We start from the raw sequence: 24,691 nt of genomic DNA, 5'->3' as shown, positions 1-24,691 counted from the left end.
GTTTGTTTTTTTTTTTATTTGTGGTAGATATTTGAGTCACCTTTGACTCCAGTCCAGTTGCAGAACTAGAGTTGTCCCATGGTGCAAAATTTGGACCTGGGCCCCAACCAGCATGTTGGTCAGATATGCGGGCCCGTGTAAAGATGTCCCACATCCTGGCTCCTTGCTGTAATGTCTTTCATCCTGGCTCCTTCTGGTAGCAGCGTCTTCCCCATCCTTGCCTCCATCCTGTGTTACAGCACAAGGGGGTATTATTAATGTCCCCCATCCTATAATAATACCTCCAATCCCTTCTCCAACACATTAACCCCTTAGTGACGAGCCAATTATGATCTTTAATAACCAAGGCAAATTTTATAATTCTGACCAGTGTCACTTTGTATAGTAATAACTCTGGAACGCTTCAACGGATCCAACTGATTCTGAGATGGTTTTTTTTTCGTAACATATTGTGCTTCACGGTAGTGGAAACATTTATTCGCTATGACTTGTTTAATTGTGAAAATAAATTTGCGAGAAATGTTCTAAATTTTTCAATTTTTTTTTTAAAACTTTAAAATTTTATATCCTTAAAGGGCCACTGTCACCCCCTCCAGCCGTTATAAACTAAAAGAGCCACCTTGTGCAGCAGTAATGCTGCATTCTAACAAGGTGGCTATTTTAGTTTTTGGTGCATGTATTCCCAAAATAAAGCGTTTTATAACTTCTCCAAAATACCTGTCTTTATCCAGGGAGGAAGGTCCTCACCCCCCTGCTTGAAACGCCACACTGCCATCACTCAAATATTCAGGGGCTCCGGGCACCGCCCCCTCCGCGCTGTTTTCGCATGAAATCCTGCTCTGTGTACTACTGTGTGGGGCAGGGCAGTGAGCTCTGGCCGTCTGACGTCACAGCCAGGCTTGCAGACTGCGCCTGTGCGGACAGTGCCGCCACCCACCTTGGGAATCCCAGCCCCGCAGTGTGTTATGTAGGGTTGAGCGAAACGGGTCGGCCATTTTCAGAAGTAGCCGACTTTTGGCAAAGTCGGGTTTCATGAAACCCGACCCGACCCCTGTGTGGGGTCGGCCATGAGGTCGGCGATCTTCTGAATCTGGTATCGGAATTCCGATAGAGTTCCGATATGTCTGCAATATCGGAAATCGGTATCGGAATCAATATTTAAGTGTAAAATAAAGAATTAAAATAAAAAATATTGCTATACTTACCCTCTGACGCGCCCTGGTACTATATACCTAATAGGAATATACTCACCCTCGGACGCGCCCTGCTTCTTTCCGGCAGCCTTCCTTCCTAAGAATCAGCGCTTGAAAGACCTTCGGTGACGTCGCGACTTGTGATTGGTCGCGTGAGCGGTCACGCGACCAATCACAAGCCGCGACGTCCTCTAAGGTCCTTCACGCGCTGATTCTAAGGAAGGAAGGCTGCCGGTTAGTACCAGGGCGCGTCAGAGGGTAAGTATAGCAATATTTTTTATTTTAATTCTTTATTTTACACTTAAATATGGATCCCAGGGCCTGAAGGAGAGTTTCCTCTCCTTCAGACCCTGGGAACCATAGTAACCCATTGCACTGCATTGGGTTTCGTGTTTCGGCCGACCCCCGACTTTTCTATAGGATCGGCCGATTTCACTCGACCCGACTTTTGAGAAAGTCGGGTTTCGTGAAACCCGACCCGATCCTATAAAAGTAAGTCGCTCAACCCTAGTGTTATGCATTATGCACAGTGCGGGGCTGGGATTCATAGGCAGGGCGGCCGCACAGGCGCAGTCTGCAAGCCTGGCTGTGACGTCAGACGGCCAGAGCTCACTGCCCTGCCCCACACAGTAGTACACAGCGCAGGCGCCGGATTTCATGCGAAAACAGCGTGGAGGGGGCGGCGCCCGGAGCCCCTGAATATTTGAGTGACGGCAGTGTGGTGTTTCAAGCAGGGGGGTGAGGACCTGCCTCCCTGGATAAAGACAGGTATTTTGGAGAAGTAATAAAACGCTTTATTTTGGGAATACATGCACCAAAAACTAAAATAGCCACCTTGTTAGAATGCAGCATTACTGCTGCACAAGGTGGCTCTTTTAGTTTATAACGGCTGGAGGGGGTGACAGTGCCCCTTTAAGTCGGAGCGTTATGTCACACAAAAGTACCCAAATGAGTACTTTAAATCAGCACAATTTTTGAAACCTATTTTTTTTATTTTATCTTTTTTCTGTTAGGATGTTATAGCTGTCAAAAGTTGGCCAGTAATTTCTAATTTTTCCAGCAAAATTTACAGATTTTTTTTTTTTTTGGGGACCAAATTACATTTGAAATGACTTTGAGGGTGTCTATATGACAAAGTACCCAAAAGTGACATATTCTAAAAATTGCACCCCTTAAGGAGCTCAAAACCACAGGCATGAAGTTAATTAACCCTTCAGTTGCTTCACAGGAACTGAAGCAATGTGGAAGAAAAAAAACCCAAAACATTAAACTAGTTGCCCGTGCAAAATTTTCGCACATTGGTTGTCTGGGGGCAACTAATAAACCGACCCCCCCCCCCCCCCCCCCCCCCTAATTTTGCTACAAAAAACAGGGAAAACTTAATGACTCGAGTATAAGCCTAGGATGGAAAATGCAGCAGCTACTGGTTAATTTCAAAAATAAAAATCGATACCAATAAAAGTAAAATTAATTGAGACATCAGTTGGTTAAGTGTTTTTGAATATCCATATTGAATCAGGAGCCCCATATAATGCTCCATACAGTTTATGATGGGCTCCGTAAGATGCTCCATACAAAATACGCCCCTTATAATGCTCCATACAGTTTGATGGGCTCCATAAGATGCTCCATACAAAATACGCCCCTTATAATGCTTCACACAGTTTGATGGGCTCCATAAGATGCTCCATATTAAAATATGCCTCATATAATGCTGCACAAATGCTGATTATGGCCCCATAAGATGCTCCATAGACACATTTGCCCCGTATATAATGCTCCACAAATGTGGATTATAGCCCCATAAGATGCTCCAGAGATATTTGCCCCATATAATGCTACACATGGCCCCATAAGATGCTCCATACAGATATTTGCCCCATATAGCGCTACACACGGCCCCATGCAGATATTTGCCCCATATAATGCTGCACATAGACCCATATGATGCACCATACAGATAATTACCCCATATAATGCTGCACAAATGCTGATTATGGCCCCATAAGATGTTCCATACAGACATTTGCCCCATATGTTGCTGCGATTAAAAAAAATAAATCACATACTCACCTCTCAGGCCCCCGGCACTTGCTATACTCACCTTTCCCGTTCCACCGCCGACCGTCCTGTCCTGGTCACTGACGTTCAGGCAGAGGGCGACTCGCACTAATCGTTTCATCGCGCCCTCTGACCTGAGCGTCACTGCAGAGGACGCAGTTGGCGCCGACGGTGGAACGGGGAGCAGGTGAATATAGCGCTCTGCGTTATACTCGCCTGCTCCTGGCGCGGTCCCTGCACGCCTGTTCCCCGGCAGCTTCTTCCTGTAGTGAGCGGTCACATGGTACCACTCATTACAATAAAGAATATGCGGCTCCACCCCTATGGGAGTCGGGTCTATATTCATTACTGTAATGAGGGTTACTTTCAGCCCAAAAAACTGGGCTGAAAATCTCGGCTTATACTAGAGTATATACGGTGTGTGTGCGTGTGTGTGTATATCTATATCTATCTATCTATATCTATCTATCTACAGTGGGGCAAAAAAGTATTTAGTCAGTTAGCAATAGTGCAAGTTCCACCACTTAAAAAGATGAGAGGCATGTGTAATTGACATCATAGGTAGACCTCAACTATGGGAGACAAACTGAGAAAAAAAAATCCAGAAAATCACATTGTCTGTTTTTTTATCATTTTTTTTGCATTTTATGGTGGAAAATAAGTATTTGGTCCGAAACAAACAATCAAGATTTCTGGCTCTCACAGACCTGTAACTTCTTCTTTAAGAGTCTCCTCTTTCCTCCACTCATTACCTGTAGTAATGGCACCTGTTTAAACTTGTTATCAGTATAAAAAGACACCTGTGCACACACTCAAACAGTCTGACTCCAAACTCCACTATGGTGAAGACCAAAGAGCTGTCAAAGGACACCAGAAACAAAATTGTAGCCCTGCACCAGGCTGGGAAGACTGAATCTGCAATAGCCAACCAGCTTGGAGTGAAGAAATCAACAGTGGGAACAATAATTAGAAAATGGAAGACATACAAGACCACTGATAATCTCCCTTGATCTGGGGCTCCACGCAAAATCCCACCCCGTGGGGTCAGAATGATCACAAGAACGGTGAGCAAAAATCCCAGAACCACGCGGGGGGACCTAGTGAATGAACTGCAGAGAGCTGGGACCAATGTAACAAGGCCTACCATAAGTAACACACTACGCCACCATGGACTCAGATCCTGCAGTGCCAGATGTGTCCCATTGCTTAAGCCAGTACATGTCCGGGCCCGTCTGAAGTTTGCTAGAGAGCATTTGGATGATCCAGAGGAGTTTTGGGAGAATGTCCTATGGTCTGATGAAACCAAACTGGAACTGTTTGGTAGAAACACAACTTGTAGTGTTTGGAGGAAAAAGAATACTGAGTTGCATCCATCAAACACCATACCTACTGTAAAGCATGGTGGTGGAAACATCATGCTTTGGGGCTGTTTCTCTGCAAAGGGGCCAGGACGACTGATCCGGGTACATGAAAGAATGAATGGGGCCATGTATCGTGAGATTTTGAGTGCAAACCTCCTTCCATCAGCAAGGGCATTGAAGATGAAACGTGGCTGGGTCTTTCAACATGACAATGATCCAAAGCACACCGCCAGGGCAACGAAGGAGTGGCTTCGTAAGAAGTATTTCAAGGTCCTGGAGTGGCCTAGCCAGTCTCCAGATCTCAACCCTATAGAAAACCTTTGGAGGGAGTTGAAAGTCCGTGTTGCCAAGCGAAAAGCCAAAAACATCACTGCTCTAGAGGAGATCTGCATGGAGGAATGGGCCAACATACCAACAACAGTGTGTGGCAACCTTGTGAAGACTTACAGAAAACGTTTGACCTCTGTCATTGCCAACAAAGGATATATTACAAAGTATTGAGATGAAATTTTGTTTCTGACCAAATACTTATTTTCCACCATAATATGCAAAAAAAATGTTAAAAAAACAGACAATGTGATTTTCTGGATTTTTTTTTCTGTTTGTCTCCCATAGTTGAGGTCTACCTATGATGTAAATTACAGACGCCTCTCATCTTTTTAAGTGGTGGAACTTGCACTATTGCTGACTGACTAAATACTTTTTTGCCCCACTGTATCTATATATCTATATCTATCTATATATCTATATCTATCTATATCTATATCTACAGTTAGGGCCAGAAATATTTGGACAGTGACACAAGTTTTGTTATTTTAGCTGTTTACAAAAACATGTTCAGAAATACAATTATATATGTAATATGGGCTGAAAGTGCACACTCCCAGCTGCAATATGATAGTTTCCACATCCAAATCGGAGAAAGGGTTTAGGAATCGTAGCTCTGTAATGCATAGCGTCCTCTTTTTCAAGGGACCAAAAGTAATTGGACAATGGACTCTAAGGGCTGCAATTAACTCTGAAGGCGTCTCCCTCGTTAACCTGTAATCAATGAAGTAGTTAAAAGGTCAGGGGTGGATTCCAGGTGTGTGGTTTTGCATTTGGAAGCTGTTGCTGTGAGCAGACAACATGCGGTCAAAGGAACTCTCAATTGAGGTGAAGCAGAACATCCTGAGGCTGAAAAAAAAGAAAAAATCCATCAGAGAGATAGCAGACATGCTTGGAGTAGCAAAATCAACAGTTGGGTACATTCTGAGAAAAAAGGAATTGACTGGTGAGCTTGGGAACTCAAAAAGGCCTGGGCGTCCACGGATGACAACAGTGGTGGATGATCGCCGCATACTTAATTTGGTGAAGAAGAACCCGTTCACAACATCAACTGAAGTCCAGAACACTCTCAGTGAAGTAGGTGTATCTGTCTCTAAGTCAACAGTAAAGAGAAGACTCCATGACAGTAAATACAAAGGGTTCACATCTAGATGCAAACCATTCATCAATACCAAAAATAGACAGGCCAGAGTTAAATTTGCAGAAAAACACCTCAAGAAGCCAGCTCAGTTGTGGAAAAGTATTCTATGGACAGATGAGACAAAGATCAACCTGTACCAGAATGATGGGAAGAAAAAAGTTTGGGGAAGAAAGGGAACGGCACATGATCCAAGGCACACCACATCCTCTGTAAAACATGGTGGAGGCAACGTGATGGCATGGGCATGCATGGCTTTCAATGGCACTGGGTCACTTGTGTTTATTGATGACATAAGAGCAGACAAGAGTAGCCGGATGAATTCTGAAGTGTACCGGGATATACTTTCAGCCCAGATTCAGCCAAATGCTGCAAAGTTGATTGGACGGCGCTTCATAGTACAGATGGACAATGACCCCAAGCATACATCCAAAGCTACCCAGGAGTTCATGAGTGCCAAAAAGTGGAACATTCTGCAATGGCCAAGTCAATCTCCAGATCTAAACCCAATTGAGCATGCATTTCACTTGCTCAAATCCAGACTTAAGACGGAAAGACCCACAAACAAGCAAGACCTGAAGGCTGCGGCTGTAAAGGCCTGGCAAAGCATTAAGAAGGAGGAAACCCAGCGCTTGGTGATGTCCATGGGTTCCAGACTTAAGGCAGTGATTGCCTCCAAAGGATTTGCAACAAAATATTGAAAATAAAAATATTTTGTTTGGGTTATGTTTATTTGTCCAATTACTTTTGACCTCCTAAAATGTGGAGTGTTTGTACAGAAATGTGTACAATTCCTACATTTTCTATCAGATATTTTTGTTCAACCCTTCAAATTAAACGTTACAATCTGCACTTGAATTCTGTTGTAGAGGTTTCATTTCAAATCCAATGTGGTGGCATGCAGAGCCCAACTCGCGAAAATTGTCACTGTCCAAATATTTCTGGCCCTAACTGTATATGTCTATATCTCTATATATATATATATATCTATATCTATATCTATATCTATATCTATATCTATATCTATATATATATATCTAGTATATATATCTATCTATCTATCTATCTCTATCTATCCGAGATTTTCAGCCCAAATTTTTGGGCTGAAAGTGCCCCTCTCTGCTTATACTCGAGTCATGATCGGCGGTGGGGTCGGCGGTTGAGGGGGAGAGAGAACTGTCGCATACTCGCCTAGTCCCGGCGCTCCTGGCACTCCCCCTGCCTGTCCCACGGTCTTCGGTGCTGCAGCTCTTCCCCTGTTCATCGGTCACGTGGGACCGCTCATTAAAGTTATGAATATGGACTCCACTCCCATAGGGGTGGAGCCGCATATTCATTCCTCTAATGAGCAGTAACGGTGACCGCTGACGGGAAGAGGCTGCGGCACCCGGAGACCAGCTGCACGGGAGAAGGAGCCAGCGACGCTGGGAGCAGGTAAGTATGTCATAGTTATCTGTCCCCGTTCCGGGCGCCACTCCATCTTCCGCGTCCTCTTGCTCTGACTGTTCAGGTCAGAGGGCGCGATGACGTACTAGTGTGTGCCGCCCTCTGCCTGAACAGTCAGTGCGGAGAGACGCCGAGACGGGACGCTGAGGAGCTGCAGGCAGCAAGAGAGGTGAGTATGTCATTTTTTTTTTTTTTTTTTGTATTGCAGCAGCAGTAGCATTATATATTGCACAGATATATATGGAGCATCTATGGGGCCATGGAGCATCTATGGGGCCATACTGAACGGTGCAGAGCATTATATATGGCACAGCTTTATATGGAGCATCTATGGGGCCATAATGAACGGTATGGAGCATCTATTTTTATTTTTGAAATTCACCGGTAGCTGCTGCATTTTCCACCCTAGGCTTATACTCGAGTCAATAAGTTTTCCCAGTTTTTTTGTGGCAAAATTAAGGGGGGTCGGTGCATATATATTTCTATATCTATATCTCTATATCTATATCTATATATGTATGTTCAGGGAGCATTTCTGCAATTCTCGTCCCTATGGGAGGTGGAGCCGCATATTCATCACTGTAATAAGCGGCACCACGTGACTGCTCATACAGGAAGAGCTGCGACGCTGAGAGGAAGCATCGAGGGAGCCGGGTGAGTATTTTCTTTCCAGCGGGTGGGCACACGGGGTGGGAGGGGGTTGGTTACAGGGAACTTTATTTACACTGCAAAAAAAAAAAAAAGATTTTTCATTCCTTCGCTCCAGCGAACGCTGCTGGAGAGAAGAAATGAATGTCGGCTTCAGCACCCAAAGCAGGGGACAGCGCTTACTTGTAGCGCTGTCTCCTGCACGGTCCGTGTGGTACCCAGTCGGCACACGGCTGCTGCATGTGTGCCACACTGATGTGCCACGTGAGCACACGGACACGGATAACTCCGGTAACGATTTTTTCCGGTACAGGAATTATCTGGACGAGTGGGACAGGCCTTACAAGGTAGACTTTTCAATGACTGTCCAATAATATGGAAAATCTGATGGTTGAGAACCTATCCGGTCCCTTTTAGGCTGCATTCATTTATATCTTCAGTTTTAAGGCTGAAGTCTTAAACAAGTAAAGTTTTACTTGTATTCTACTTCCACATATGTAGCAAAAATTTTATATGTACCTGCCTGAAATCAGCTGCGCAAGGAGTTCAGCAAGCTGGAAAGCCCCCAAGGCAAATTTTAGGATTTGTTTCAGCTTTGTGGTATTGTGCTGTGGGGTAGTGTGGTGCCACCTGCAGGTCATTTTTCCTTACTACAGTTTTATGAAAATTAATGTTCAAAATGTATTTTGTGATCACATCCTGGATGTGTGGTTTGTTTGGCTATTTTCTTGCTGAAGGGGGCAAGTTTACCTTTCATATGGTGTATCATTTGTGTGTGTCGGTGCAGTGTGAACGGAGATACAAAGGAATCGCCGAAAAAGAGTGTTTTGAAATAATATAGAAGGATTTTTTTTTCATAAATTTACATTAGACCCAAACTTTTTATTTTCACAAGGGTAACAGGAAAAAATGGACCCCAAAATTTGTTTTGCAACTTCTCCTGAGCACGCTGATACCCCATTTGTGCGGGAAATCTACTGTTTGGGTGCATGGCTGGGCTCGAAAGGGAAGAAGCGCCATTTGAATTTTTGAATGTAAAATTTGCTGGAATCATTAGTGGATACCATGTTACGTTTGGAGAGCCCCTGATGTGCCTAAACAGTAGAAACCCCCTACAAATGGTGCCATTTTGTAAACCACACCCCTCAAGGATTTTATCCAGGGGTATAGGGAGCATTTTGAACCCACATGTACGACACAGAATTTGAGAACATTAGGTCATGAAATTGAATGTCATAATTAGTGTTGAGCGCAAGAGCGCGCTACTACGGTTTGCATCCAGTGCTTGGGTATGCCCTGAGAATTGCAGGTGTTCGAGGCCCCACACCACCACGCATGTTTTGTGGCTGTTGGACACTCAAAAAAAAAAAAAAAAAGAAAACGTGGGGATCTGCGATACTCTGTGCATACCAGATCATCCAGTGCAAACTTGAGTAGCAAGCACTTGCGCTCAACACTAGCCATCTTATCGTCATCGATTTTTGAAAACTTTTGAAAAAAAAAACACCAATTCTAACTCCAACCACAACCCTAACCCCATCGGCAAGGAATGTAAAAAAAAATAAAAAAATTATATATATATATATATATATATATATATATATATATATATATATATATATATATATATATATATATATATATATATATATATATATATATATATATATATATATATATATATTTATATTTATTTATTTATTTTTACAATTTTTATCTCTCTAAGGGAGTGACAAGGGGGGGATTTAATCTTACTATATTTTTTTCTTTTGATCACTGTGATGGAGTCTGTCACAGTGATCAAAGGGAACCAATAGGAAAAGTTCCTTATTGTTGCTGGGTACCGGCCAGCAGATCTCTGCTGGCGCATGCACCCGCCATTTTTTTAAGGATACTGATGTGGAGGGTCTGGGGATGGTGGAGGTGTCGGGGGCATCATTACACTCTCCTCTGACAATGTATATCATGTCAGATGATAGTGAAATCATTGTAACAGCAGGCAGTTTTTCTCTAGTCACCTTCCACGACGGCATACGGAGGTTGCCTCTTTGCCCTGATGGGGAACAGGAAATATGGAGAGGTTAAAAGGCCCTCCCACCTCCCACTTGCCAGTGTCTTTCCTGTTCCCCATGGGACAGGGAGATTTACTTTCTGCTGTGGTGGCCGGCGACTACACTTACCTTATCACAGGCTTTGCCTGTACTGCTGGGCAGCATGCCGTCGTGTCTCACCTCCTCCTCGCTACTCCCGTCGTTCCTCGCTGTGGTCAACCTCGGGACCCCTTCCTGGTTTTCCCGCACCCCCTTGAGGGTAAAGCAGGCCAGCGAGATCCCGAATGGAGTCCTCCCAGAGCTCTCCGATCCTCTCCCCCTCCTCACGCTCAGCCGGCATCCAGGAAGTGTATGGCACGCGTCACTTCTGGGACTCTGCATTCCAGAGGAGCGCACCTGACTTTCGCCGGCGGCGCCTCGTGCTCATGGATGCCGTTCCTCCTGCACAAGGACTCAGGAGGGAGAGGATGGAAGCCTATCTTCGCTGGGGGGGGCTTACTACTAACGGTATAAAACCTGCCTGAAGACGCCAGAGGTAAGACTATCCTTCAGTATGGAAGGGAATCCCTGCCCCTGCCACAATAAGTGTATGCAGGGATGGGGTCCTCAGATAACCTAGGGGTTCCCTTTGTCTGATACTACTCTCCCTCTCGTTCCAGGGAGACAAGTCTGCCCCCAAAGCTTCTATGAAGAAAAAGTGCGCCATCTGTAATATTAAATTGCCCTCATTGTGGGATAAAAAGCTCTGCCAGTCATGTACTGACAAAATAGTCAGAGCAGAGCAACCCTCCCTCTTGGAAGAGATCAGCTTGCTAGTCAAGCAAGAGGTGCAGTCTTTCCTGGCGGCGTTTACCCCTCCACCACCTCCTCCAGGGGAAAAAAGGAAAATACAGGTTGAGGACTCTGAGTCTGAATCAGACCTCTCCTATGATTCGTCCTTTGGTAGACGGGAAGAACCCATATCACCCAAGGCCTCTGAAACCAGAAAATATCTATTTTCCTCGGATTGGATTGAGGATATGTTATTTACGGTACGCAGCACTATGGGGCTGGAGGAAGAGTCAGAACCTCAGTCCATTCAGGACCAGATGTTTGGTGGGATAAACAAGGGAAAAAGTGTAGGATTCCCAGTACATTCTAATATACTCAACATGATTTCTCAAGCGTGGGAACTGCCGGAAAAACTCCTCCGCATTCCCTCGGAGATGAAACACAGATTCCGCATAGAAGGTGATTCTGTCAAATGGGACATTCCCGAAGTCGACACACAGGTGGCAAGAGTTGTAAAAAGAACCACGCTCCCATTTGAAGATTCTTCACAACTGAAAGATCCAATGGACAGAAAAATAAAGTCTCTTGAAAAAATCCTGGTAGACATCTATGGTGGCCTTAAAGGCAAATATTGTTTCAACCCGTGTAGCTAGAGCCCTCTCCCACTGGTTAGAGGAGCTAGAGTCCCATATATCCCAGGGTACCTCCAGAAGTGAATTGCTGGACTCACTACCTAGCCTTCTTAGGGCTACTGGATTTTTGATGGATGCTTCCATGGAAACCATTAGCGTTGCTGCTAGGTCTCTTGTACAAACTAACTTGGCTAGGAGAGCCCTCTGGCTCAAGATGTGGTCTGGTGACATCTCCTCCAAAGCCAAATTATATGCCATACCCTTTAAAGGAGACTGTTTGGGCCCTCTCTAGACAGGATCTTAGAAAAGGCCACAGACAAGAAAAAAGCTCTCCCAGAACAAAAACCCCCTAAAAAGGTTTTTTTGGGTCCCTCACAGCCTCAAACTTCTGAGGGTAAAAGGCAAGACCGGGAGGTGGAGCTATGCAAAAGGTGGAGGGAAGAATATTCTTATCCCCCAACAGCAGTCCCAACAGGAGAAGCGGTGACTTCGACCCAGTGAGGGGGAGGCTCTCAAAATTCGTACTTCAGTGGCAGAATATCACCAATTGCCACTGGGTCCTCAGTCATCAGAGAGGGCCTGCTAATAGAGTTAATTTCCTCCCCTCCACGGGGTCTGAAGATCACCTCCCTTCCATCCCCAAGAGACCAAGCAGCGTTGCTAGTAGGTCTGAGACCTGACAAGATCAAAGGTGATCTCTCAAGTTCCAGAATCGGAAAGGGGTCTGGGACATTACTCCCGACTATTTTTGGTACCCAAACCTTCAGGCAAGGCCCGTATCATTATAAATTTGAAGGAACTTGAACCAGGGATTCAAGCTTGAGGAGGCTAATTTGCATATTCCAGGTGCCTTCTGGGAAAAGCGAAGAGTCTCCCTAAGCTAGAAGATCGTTGGGTACAGCCGGGACCAGCTGCTTGGAAAGCATCACCAAACCAGGGATTCAAGCTTGAGGAGGCTAATTTGCATATTCCAGGTGCCTTCTGGGAAAAGCGAAGAGTCTCCCTAAGCTAGAAGATCGTTGGGTACAGCCGGGACCAGCTGCTTGGAAAGCATCACCAAACCGCGCGCCTTACGGCGCGCAAATTTTTGCCTGTAGGACATTATTGCAAGAGAGCTTGGCTGAGTAGATTACACAAGAAGGAAAACACACAGCAAGTCAGCAGGATCTAGGAGCAACATGGTAGATGTGACAACCTACATGGTGAGCTGCAGCATGTGCTACATGTTCACAGATCGACCAGAAGAAGAATCAAATTTCACCTGTCAGAAGTGTAGACTAGTGGCCCTTTTAGAAGAAAAGGTGCGGGGTCTGGAAGAAAGAATAGCAACTTTGAAACTCATCAAAGAGAATGAAGACTTTCTAGACAGAACAGAAGCATCTCTACTGGTCACAGAAGGTGAAAAAAGTGTCAGAGAACCTCCAAAAGCAGATGAGTGGAAGCATGTGACCAAAAGAAGCAAGAAGACCATGGAGAAATCACCAACCACACAACTGAAGAACTGATATCAAATCTTTGTAGAGGATGAAGATGGCACACCTAAGGATGAAGCAATACCAGCAAGCAAAAAAGAAAAGGGCACACAGCAACAAGTGACAGCAAAAAGTACAGCTAAGAAGCAACGAAGAGTGGTGGTGGTGGGAGACTCACTACTGAGAGGCACAGAAGCAGCCATCTGCAGACCGGACATAACTGCAAGAGAAGTATGCTGCCTTCCAGGTGCGATGATCAAGGATGTGACCGATAGGATACCAAAGCTCTTCAGCTCCAAGGACGTCCACCCATTTCTTCTGATACATGTTGGCACCAATGACACGGCAAGGAAGGACCTACCGACAATCTGCAAAGACTTTGAAGAGTTGGGGAAGAAAGTAAAGGAACTGGATGCACAGGTAGTTTTTTCTTCTATCCTTCCAGTAGACGGGCATGGCACCAGGAGATGGAACAGGATCCTTGATGCAAACAACTGGCTAAGACGATGGTGCAGACAACAAGGATTTGGATTCCTGGACCACGGTGTGAATTACTTGTACGATGGACTCCTCGCCAGAGACGGACTACACCTCAACAAACCTGGGAAACACACATTCGCCAGAAGACTCGCTACACTCATCAGGAGGGCGTTAAACTAGAAGAGGGGACGGGAAGAAAAACATTAGACTTGAACAAAGAAGACCCAGGAAAACATACTCAGAAGGGAGGTAAGAACATTTCTAAAACAATCCACAGCAAGGAGATTGGAACAAAACAAAATCCTCTAAACTGCATGCTCGCAAACGCCAGAAGCCTGACAAACAAGATGGAAGAACTAGAAGCAGAAATATCTACAGGTAACTTTGACATAGTGGGAATAACCGAGACATGGTTAGATAAAAGCTATGACTGGGCAGTTAACTTACAGGGTTACAGTCTGTTTAGAAAGGATCGTAAAAATCGGAGAGGAGGAGGGGTTTGTTTCTATGTAAAGTCTTGTCTAAAGTCCACTTTAAGGGAGGATATTAGCGAAGGAAATGAGGATGTCGAGTCCATATGGGTCGAAATTCATGGGGGTCTGTTACAAACCCCCAAATATAACAGAAACCATGGAAAGTCTACTTCTAAAGCAGATAGATGAAGCTGCAACCCATAATGAGGTCCTGGTTATGGGGGACTTTAACTACCCGGATATTAACTGGGAAACAGAAACCTGTGAAACCCATAAAGGCAACAGGTTTCTGCTAATAACCAAGAAAAATTATCTTTCACAATTGGTGCAGAATCCAACCAGAGGAGCAGCACTTTTAGACCTAATACTATCTAATAGACCTGAAAGAATAACAAATCTGCAGGTGGTCGGGCATCTAGGAAATAGCGACCACAATATTGTACAGTTTCACCTGTCTTTCACTAGGGGGACTTGTCAGGGAGTCACAAAAATACTGAACTTTAGGAAGGCAAAGTTTGACCAGCTTAGAGATGCCCTAAATCTGGTAGACTGGGACACTATCCTCAGAAATAAGAATACAGATAATAAATGGGAAATGTTTAAGAACATCCTAAATAGGCAGTGTAAGCGGTTTATACCTTGTGGGAATAAAAGGACTAGAAATAGGAAAAACCCAATGTGGCTAAACAAAGAATTAAGACAGGCAATTAACAGTAAAAAGAAAGCATTTGCACTACTAAAGCAGGATGGCACCATTGAAGCTCTAAAAAACTATAGGGCGAAAAATACTTTATCTAAAAAACTAATTAAAGCTGCCAAAAAGGAAACAGAGAAGCACATTGCTAAGGAGAGTAAAACTAATCCCAAACTGTTCTTCAACTATATCAATAGTAAAAGAATAAAAACTGAAAATGTAGGCCCCTTAAAAAATAGTGAGGAAAGAATGGTTGTAGATGACGAGGAAAAAGCTAACATATTAAACACCTTCTTCTCCACGGTATTCACGGTGGAAAATGAAATGCTAGGTGAAATCCCAAGAAACAATGAAAACCCTATATTAAGGGTCACCAATCTAACCCAAGAAGAGGTGCGAAACCGGCTAAATAAGATTAAAATAGATAAATCTCCGGGTCCGGATGGCATACACCCACGAGTACTAAGAGAACTAAGTAATGTAATAGATAAACCATTATTTCTTATTTTTAGGGACTCTATAGCGACAGGGTCTGTTCCGCAGGATTGGGGCATAGCAAATGTGGTGCCAATATTCAAAAAGGGCTCTAAAAGTGAACCTGGAAATTATAGGCCAGTAAGTCTAACCTCTATTGTTGGTAAAATATTTGAAGGGTTTCTGAGGGATGTTATTCTGGATTATCTCACTGAGAATAACTGTTTAACTCCATATCAGCATGGGTTTATGAGAAATCGCTCCTGTCAAACCAATCTAATCAGTTTTTATGAAGAGGTAAGCTATAGGCTGGACCACGGTGAGTCATTGGACGTGGTATATCTCGATTTTTCCAAAGCGTTTGATACCGTGCCGCACAAGAGGTTGGTACACAAAATGAGAATGCTTGGTCTGGGGGAAAATGTGTGTAAATGGGTTAGTAACTGGCTTAGTGATAGAAAGCAGAGGGTGGTTATAAATGGTATAGTCTCTAACTGGGTCGCTGTGACCAGTGGGGTACCGCAGGGGTCAGTATTGGGACCTGTTCTCTTCAACATATTCATTAATGATCTGGTAGAAGGTTTACACAGTAAAATATCGATATTTGCAGATGATACAAAACTATGTAAAGCAGTTAATACAAGAGAAGATAGTATTCTGCTACAGATGGATCTGGATAAGTTGGAAACTTGGGCTGAAAGGTGGCAGATGAGGTTTAACAATGATAAATGTAAGGTTATACACATGGGAAGAAGGAATCAATATCACCATTACACACTGAACGGGAAACCACTGGGTAAATCTGACAGGGAGAAGGACTTGGGGATCCTAGTTAATGATAAACTTACCTGGAGCAGCCAGTGCCAGGCAGCAGCTGCCAAGGCAAACAGGATCATGGGGTGCATTAAAAGAGGTCTGGATACACATGATGAGAGCATTATACTGCCTCTGTACAAATCCCTAGTTAGACCGCACATGGAGTACTGTGTCCAGTTTTGGGCACCGGTGCTCAGGAAGGATATAATGGAACTAGAGAGAGTACAAAGGGGGGCAACAAAATTAATAAAGGGGATGGGAGAACTACAATACCCAGATAGATTAGCGAAATTAGGATTATTTAGTCTAGAAAAAAGACGACTGAGGGGCGATCTAATAACCATGTATAAGTATATAAGGGGACAATACAAATATCTCGCTGAGGATCTGTTTATACCAAGGAAGGTGACTGGCACAAGGGGGCATTCTTTGCGTCTGGAGGAGAGAAGGTTTTTTCCACCAACATAGAAGAGGATTCTTTACTGTTAGGGCAGTGAGAATCTGGAATTGCTTGCCTGAGGAGGTGGTGATGGCGAACTCAGTCGAGGGGTTCAAGAGAGGCCTGGATGTCTTCCTGGAGCAGAACAATATTGTATCATACAATTATTAGGTTCTGTAGAAGGACGTAGATCTGGGGATTTATTATGATGGAATATAGGCTGAACTGGATGGACAAATGGCCTTACTAACTATGTTACTATATAATTGTCTAAGGGTCACTTCCGTCTTTCTGTCGGTCCTTCTGTCTGTCAGGGATATTCATTGGTCGCGGCCTCTGTTTGTCATGGAATCCAAGTCGCTGATTGGTCTCGCCAGCTGCCTGTCATGGCTGCCGCGACCAGTCAGCGACGGCCACAGTCCGATTAGTCCCTCCCCTGCAGTCAGCGCCCAGACAAATGTCTTTTTTCGGCCTTACTAACTATGTTACTATGACTCAACCAACATGTAAGATACCGCAGATTCAAGATGGAATCGGTAAGATCAGCCATTCCTTTGATAGGCCCTCACTCCTTCATGTCAACCATCGACTTAAAAGATGCATACTTCCATATTCCAATTCACCCGAAACACAGAAAATATCTCAGGTTTGCGGTGCAGGGAGATCAACAGATAGAACACTATCAGTTCAACATCCTTCCGTTTTAAATCTCCTCAGCACCAAGAGTCTTCTCCAAGATAATGGCGGAAGTAGTGTCCTTTATCCGGAACCAAGGCATCTGTATAGTGCCTTACCTGGATGACTTGCTGATAGTGGCCTCCACCAAGATGATCCTAGAATCTCACGTATCAAAGACTCTAGATATTCTAAAATCCCTAGGGTGGGTCCCGAATCTGAAAAAATCCCACTATGGCCCTCCAAATCCAGGAAATTCCTGGGGGTACTCCTGGACTCTGCAAAACAAATGTCTTTTCATCCGGAGGACCACCGTCTAACCTTAACCCCTTTCTGACCTCGGACGGGATAGTACGTCCGAGGTCAGATCCCCTGCTTTGATGTCGGCTCCGGCGGTGAGCCCACATCAAAGCCACGACATGTCAGCTGTTTCGAACAGCTGACATGTGCGCGCAATAGTGGCGTGTGGAATTACGTATTTTTGGTCGCTGTGACATTGCATTAAAATGCAATAACGGGCGATCAATAGAATGTATCTGCACCAAAATGGTATCACTAAAAACATCAGCTCGGCACGCAAAAAATAAGCCCTCAGTTGTTTTCACCACTTAGATAAAAAATAACCTAGACATGTTTGGTGTCTATGAACTCGTACTGACCTGGATGATCATAATGGCAGGTCAGTTTTAATTTAGTGAACCTAGCAAAAAAGCCAAACAAAAAACACTCGTGGGATTGCACTTATTTTTGCAATTTCACCGCACTTGGAATTTTTTTCCCATTTTCTAGTACACGTCATGGTAAAACCAATGATGTCGTTCAAAAGTACAACTCGTCACGCAAAAAATAAGCCCTCACATGGCCATATTGACAGAAAAATAAAAAAGTTATGGCTCTGGGAAGGGGGGGAATGAAAAACGAACACTCAAAAACGGAAAATCCCAAGGTCATGAAGGGGTTAACAACAAAGGTGAAGATATTCAGAGACATGAGATCTCCTACGCTCAGGGAAGGCATGTCGCTTTTGGGTTCCATAACAGCCTGCATCCAATCAGTACCCTTGGCTCAAGCCCACTCCAGAGTCCTTCAAGCTCATATTTTAGGGAACTGGAACGGCCATCCCAGCACTTTAAACAGAAGGCTACACACGCCGGGTCGAGTCACAGCCTCCCTGGCCTGGTGGATAAACTTAACAAATCTTCACAAAGGTGTCAGCTTGACTCAAGTCCCGCTGACTACAATCACATCAGATGCCAGCAAGAGGGGCTGGGAGCCATGATAAACAACATCCCGTGCCAAGGACCCTGGGACCAGGCAACGAGCAGAAAGTCATCCAGAGAATTAAAAGCTGTAGAGGAAGCCCTTTTAGCAGCAAGTCATCTTTATCACGGGACAACGTATCTGAATATATTCGGACAACATGACTGAAGTTGCTCGCATCAAGGCAGTACAAGGTTCAACAACTTAAAGAGCATCCCCCACCCGAATATGCTCCTGGGCAGAGAAACACCTAATGTCACTGACAGCCATCCATTTGAAAGGCTCTTCCAACACCCAGGCAGACTATCTGAGTCGGGGGAATGGAGCCTGAACAGTCAAGAGCTTCAAGATACGTTAGACAGGTGGGGTCTATGAAAAATCGATCGTTTTGCATCTCGCCAAAACACGCAGGTTAAAGCCTTCTCCCTAAACCCCAGGGACAATTCCAGGGGAGTAGACGCTCTAGCTCAGAAGTTGGATTTTCACCTGGCCTATGCGTTTCCACCAATTCCGATTTTGCCGAAGGTTTTACGTTAGATCCGAGAAGAGCGAACCCTAACTAACTATATTAGTAGCCCCGTTGTGGTCAAAAAGAAGTTGGTTCAACCTGATTATCGATCTGCAGGTATACGGCCCGGTCCAGTTGCCAGTAGAAAACGACCTTCTCTTGCAGGGACCCATTCTTCACTTGAATCTTCAGAAGTGGAATCTAGCGGAATGGTTACCGAAGCCCAGGTACTGAGAGCCAAGGGCTATCGGACCCAGTAGTAGCTACGCTTCAAAGATCCAGAAAACCAGTAATCAATGCTATCCACAATAAGTTCTGGAAGAAGTTTTCATCTTTCTGCCTCCTTAATCTACCAGATCCCCCTAGTCCAAATGTCACAAATCCTAGATTTTCTGATTTTCTACAGAAGGGCTTAGAGATAGGCCTAGCACCTTTTAAAAGTCCAGATCTCCACCCTCAGTTCTATTTTTGACTGGGATCTGGCAAGTCATCACTGGATTAAGAGGTTTATGACATCAGCCCTCAGAATGAACATTAGAACATAGTTGATGGTTCCCTTATGGGACCTTAACCTAGTGCTACAGGGGCTCACAGGTCCACTATTTGAGCCTTTATCCTCTTGTTCTCCTCAAAACCTTATTTACAAAATAATCTTTTTGGTGGCTATAACCACGGCAAGAAGTAGGAGCTACAAGCCCTATCAATAAGGGGGCCCTATTTGTTGGTCAGAGATGACTCCATAGTACTTCGTCTTGACCCTTCCTTTCTTCCAAAGGTAGTCTCTGAATTCCACCATTCCCAGGAAATCGTCCTGCTTCCTTTTGCCAAAATCAAGCAAATTCAAAAGAAGAAAAATTCCATACTGTTGATGTCAGACGTATTGTACTATATTACTTAGAGCAAACCAGAATCGCAAATTTGCAGAATCGATCAAAATCTATTTGTCCATCTCTCTGGACAAGATAAAGGGGAAAAAAGTGGCAAAAAGCACTATATCTAACTGGATAAAAAGAGCTATAGCAGAAGCATATCTTGCTCAAGATAAATCACCCCCCAGTAGGGATCAAGGCCCACTCAAAGAGATCCACTTCAGTCTCCTGGGCAGAAAGAGCAGGCGCATCCACAGACCAGATCTGCAGGGCAACAACATGGTCTTCACTACATACTTTCTCCAAGAATTATAGATTGGACATATTGCCCAATAAAGATTTAATTTTTGGCCGAAAAGTTCTCCAGGCCGTTGTCACACTCCAGCGCCAAATTAGTTGGCATTCCTCCGTATGCCGTCATGGAAGGTAACTAGAGAAAATAGAATTAGACTTACCGGTAATTCGGTTTCTAGGAACCTTCCACGTCGGCGCTAATTCCCTCCCTATATTTCTGGATTAAAATCTGGGATTCAAAGGTAAACCGGTGCTATGGTTTTCAGTTATAAGTCACTGGGAGGTGGGAGGGCCTTTTTAACCTCTCCATATTTCCTGTTCCCCATCAGGGCAAAGAGGCAACCTCCGTATGCCGTCGTGGAAGGTTCCTAGAAACCAAATTACCGGTAAGTCTAATTCTATTTTTTTTTTTTTTATTTGATCGCATCTGTTCATTTAATAACTGCGATAACGTGATTGGGAACTGGAAAATCTTGCCCTGATCATGTTCTCCAGGGTCTCCGCTACCCCCGGCAGCCGAGACCTTGGATATTTTCCAACTCGGGAGGGGGGGAGGGGCGCTACAGCCTTATTCCCAATCGCCGTTTTAAAACAGCAATGAGGGAATAAGGCCCCTTAGCGACCGCCGTTTTAATGTATATCGGCAGTTGCTAAGGGGTTAAAAACAAAATATAAATTATTCCTCTCACTCGCCCTCACTTTCACATGGTGCAGTGACCTCTTTCTGCTCCATAGCCGGTACATAGAGGTGGCCGGCATATGGCAGTAACTGCATGCCAGCCTCTGATTAGCAGGCAGCCTGTATAGTAATTGCAGTGCAGGAAGCTGGTGGTTTTCTGCATCGCAATACATTTCTGCTGAAATGTGCATCTGTGGATTTATTCAGCTGAAAACGGCTATCGTGTCAGCAGGTCTCCTGACTCCATGGGCCCAGTTACACTGTCTGCGGCCACAATCATTAAACCCCTGGTCTACAGTAGGTCCACAATCGTCAGAGCCATCTTTTGTCATATTTGCCAACTCTTTCATGGGGCCACCATGGCTCTTATACAGACATTGACAAACACTGCCAAGGACAGACTCTTGGTTGTGTAATTAACGCAATGTTAGTGCCAGCCAATGCGCCCACTGGAGTGCTTTCAGAATGACGTTTAACCCCTTAATGACCGCTGATGCACCTTTTAACGGCGGCGTTTAAGTGTACTTATTTGTTGTGAATTCTGTGGTCAAGCTCCCTCCTGTGGTCATGAGTGGTACTTCGGCTGGTTCTGTCTATGAGCTTCCTCTGGTAGATGTGAGTGGGGCTGCGGCTTCTGAGTTTCCTTCCTCAGGTGACGAGGTTAAGTCGTTAGGTGCTGCTCTATTTAACTCCACCTAGTTCTTTGTTCCTGGCCTCCAGTCAATGTTCCAGTATTGGTCTAGCTCTCTCCTGGATCGTTCTTGTGGCCTGTCTGCCCTGCATAAGCTAAGTTTTGCTTGTGTTACTTTTGTTTGCTATATTTTCTGTCCAGCTTGCTATATTGGTTTTTCTTGCTTGCTGGAAGCTCTGAGACGCAGAGGGAGCACCTCCGTACCGTTAGTCGGTGCGGAGGGTCTTTTTGCCCCCTCTGCGTGGTTTGTAGGTTTTTGTGCTGACCGCAAAGCTATCTTTCCCATCCTCGGTCTATTCAGTAAGTCGGGCCTCACTTTGCTAAAATCTATTTCATCTCTGTTTTTGTATTTTCATCTTAACTCACAGTCATTATATGTGGGGGGCTGCCTTTTCCTTTGGGGAATTTCTCTGAGGCAAGGTAGGCTTATTTTTCTATCTTCAGGGCTAGCTAGTTTCTCAGGCTGTGCCGAGTTGCATAGGGAGCGTTAGGAGCAATCCACGGCTACCTCTAGTGTGGTATGATAGGATTAGGGATTGCGGTCAGCAGAGTTCCCACGTCTCAGAGCTCGTCCTATGTTGGTAACTATCAGGTCACTTTGTGTGCTCTTAACCACTAGGTCCATCGTGGTTCTGAATCACCTGTTCATAACACTTATTCCTCAGCGCAACTTTTTAACGGGGCTGAGAAATTAGAGTATAGTGCCCCCTAGAATCGGAAAATCTCTTGGAACGATAAGAAACGACCCGAATCATATTCCAGTGTTGCAATCATCGTTATTCACGGAATAACGGCGACTGCAAAAAAAAAAAAAAATCTGATTTCCCATTTAATTCTCTCTCCTGTGATCAGATCTAGCACATCAGAGGAGAGAGAAATGGGGTCCCCAGAGCCTTCCCCCAGTACCTCCGATATCCCCCAGCCCTCAACATCTTCTTTCGGGAAGAAAATGGCGGGCACATGCGCAGTGTGCCTGCCGAGATCTGCCGGTCGGCACCGGGCAACAATGGGAAATTTTTCCTATTGGTTCGTTTTGATCACTGTGATAGGGTCTATCACAGTGATCAAAATAAAAAAAAATGTAAATCAAACCCCTTTTTATCACCCCCCTAGTTAAGTAAAACTAATAAAATTAAAAATTGTATTTATTTTCTTTTTTGGGGCGGGGGCTGGGGTTAGAATTGGGAGGTTTCCACTGTTTAGGTACATGAGGGGGTCTCCAAACGTGGCATGGCGCCCGCCAATGATTCCTGCCAATTTTGCGTTCAAAAAGTCAAATGGTGCTCCCTCCCTTCTGAGCCCTACCATGCACCCAAACAGTGACTTTCGCCCACATTCGGTTTCAGGAGAAATTGCACAACAAATTTTGTGGTCCATGTTCTCCTGATACCCTTATGAAAATAAAAAAGTTTGGTTCCAAAGTAAATTTTTTGTGAAAAAGTAAAATGTTCATTTTTTCGTTCCACATTGCTTTAGTTCTTGTGAAGCAACTCAAGGGTTAATAAACTTCTTGAATATGGTTTTGAGCACCTTGAGGCGTTCAGTTTTTAGAATGGTGTCACTTTTTGGGTATTTTCTGTTACATTGACCCCCAAACTCACTTCAAATGTGATGTGGTCCCTAAAAAAAAAAAAGTTTTGTAAATTTTGTTGGAAAAATTAGAAATCGCTGGTCAACTTTTAACCCTTATAACGCTCTAATAAAAAAAATTGTTTCCAAAATTGTGCTGATGTAAAGTAGACATGTGGGAAATGTTATTTAGTAACTATTTTGTGCGAGATGACTCTGATTTTAGAGCATAAAAATTAAAAGTTTGAAAATTGCTAAGTTTTCTAAATTTATTTCAAATTTTCCTTTTTTTTAAATAAACAAGTCATATCGAATAAATTTTCTCTTCATTTACTTTCCCAATTAGTGCACCCCTTTTTGCATATATATTGATATCGAAGAAGTTTTACCACTAACATGAAGTACAATATGTCATGAAAAGCAATCTCAGAATCAGTGGGATCCGTTGAAGAGCTATAACCTCATAAAGTGACAGTGGTCAGAATTGTTTAAATTGGCTCGCTCACTAATGAGCTAAAACACAACTTTGAATTGCCAGATGCTCTGCAGTGCTGACATTACACTGCAATGTTATATTTGGACTCTGACCTTTATAAACCCCTGGCAAAAAGTATGGAATCACCGGCCTTGGAGGATGTTCATTCGGTTGTTTAATTTTGTAGAAAAAAGCAGATCAGACATATCGCACAAAACTAAAGTCATTTCAAATGGCAACATTCTGGCTTTAAGAAACACTAAAAGAAATCAAGAAAAAAATGTGGTAGTCAGTAATAGTTCCTTTTTTTTAACCAAGCATAGGGCAAAAATTATGGAATCGCCCAATTCTGAGGAAAAAAATTATGGAATCATGAAAAACAAACAAACAAAAAAACACTCCAACACATCACTAGTATTTTGTTGCACCACCTCTGGCTTTTCTAACAGCTTGCAGTCTCTGAGGCATGTACTCAATGAGTGTCACACAGGACTCTTCATCAATCTGGCTCCAACTTTCTCTGATTGCTGTTGCCAGATCAGCTTTGCAGGTTGGAGCCTTGTCATGGACCATTTTCTTCAACTTCCACCAAGATTTTCAATTGGATTGAGATCCGGACTATTTGCAGGCCATGACATTGACCTTATGTGTCTTTTTTCAAGGAATATTTTTACAAGTTTTGCTCTATGGCAGGATGCATTATTATCTTGAAAAATGATTTCATCATCGCCAAACATCCTTTCAATTGATTGGATAAGAAAAGTGTCCAAAATATCAACATAAACCTGTGCATTTATTGAAGATGTAATGACAGCCATCTCCCCAGTGCCTTTACTTGACATACATACCCATATCATCAATGACTGTGGAAATTGGCATGTTCTCTTCAGGCAATCATCTTTATAAATCTCATTGGAACGGCACTAAACAAAATTTCCAGCATCACCTTGCCCAATGCAGATTCGTGATTCATCACTGAATATGACTTTCATACAGTCATCAACAGTCCACGATTGCTTTTCTTTAGCCCATTGTAACCTTGTATTTTTCTGTTTAGGTGTTAATGATGGCTTTCGTTTAGCTTTTCGGTATGTAAATCCCATTTCCTTTATGCGGTTTCTTACAGTTCGGTCACAGACGTTGACTCCAGTTTCCACCCATTCGTTCCTCATTTGTTTTGTTGTGCATTTCCTTT

The 24,691-nt window shown here is 43.9% G+C and overlaps 1 protein-coding gene across 2 annotated transcripts in view; it reads left to right on the top strand.

The window, feature by feature from the left end:
• Positions 1–24,691, top strand: part of LOC138676620 (lamin-B3-like) — a 98,461-nt gene that overhangs the window by 66,381 nt on the left and 7,389 nt on the right. The gene's annotated exons all lie outside the window — the stretch shown is intronic.

This window comes from Ranitomeya imitator, chromosome 4 (genome assembly GCF_032444005.1).
Source record: "Ranitomeya imitator isolate aRanImi1 chromosome 4, aRanImi1.pri, whole genome shotgun sequence".
NCBI classification, from domain to species: Eukaryota; Metazoa; Chordata; class Amphibia; order Anura; family Dendrobatidae; genus Ranitomeya; species Ranitomeya imitator.
This window is presented reverse-complemented; position numbering and strand designations above follow the sequence as displayed.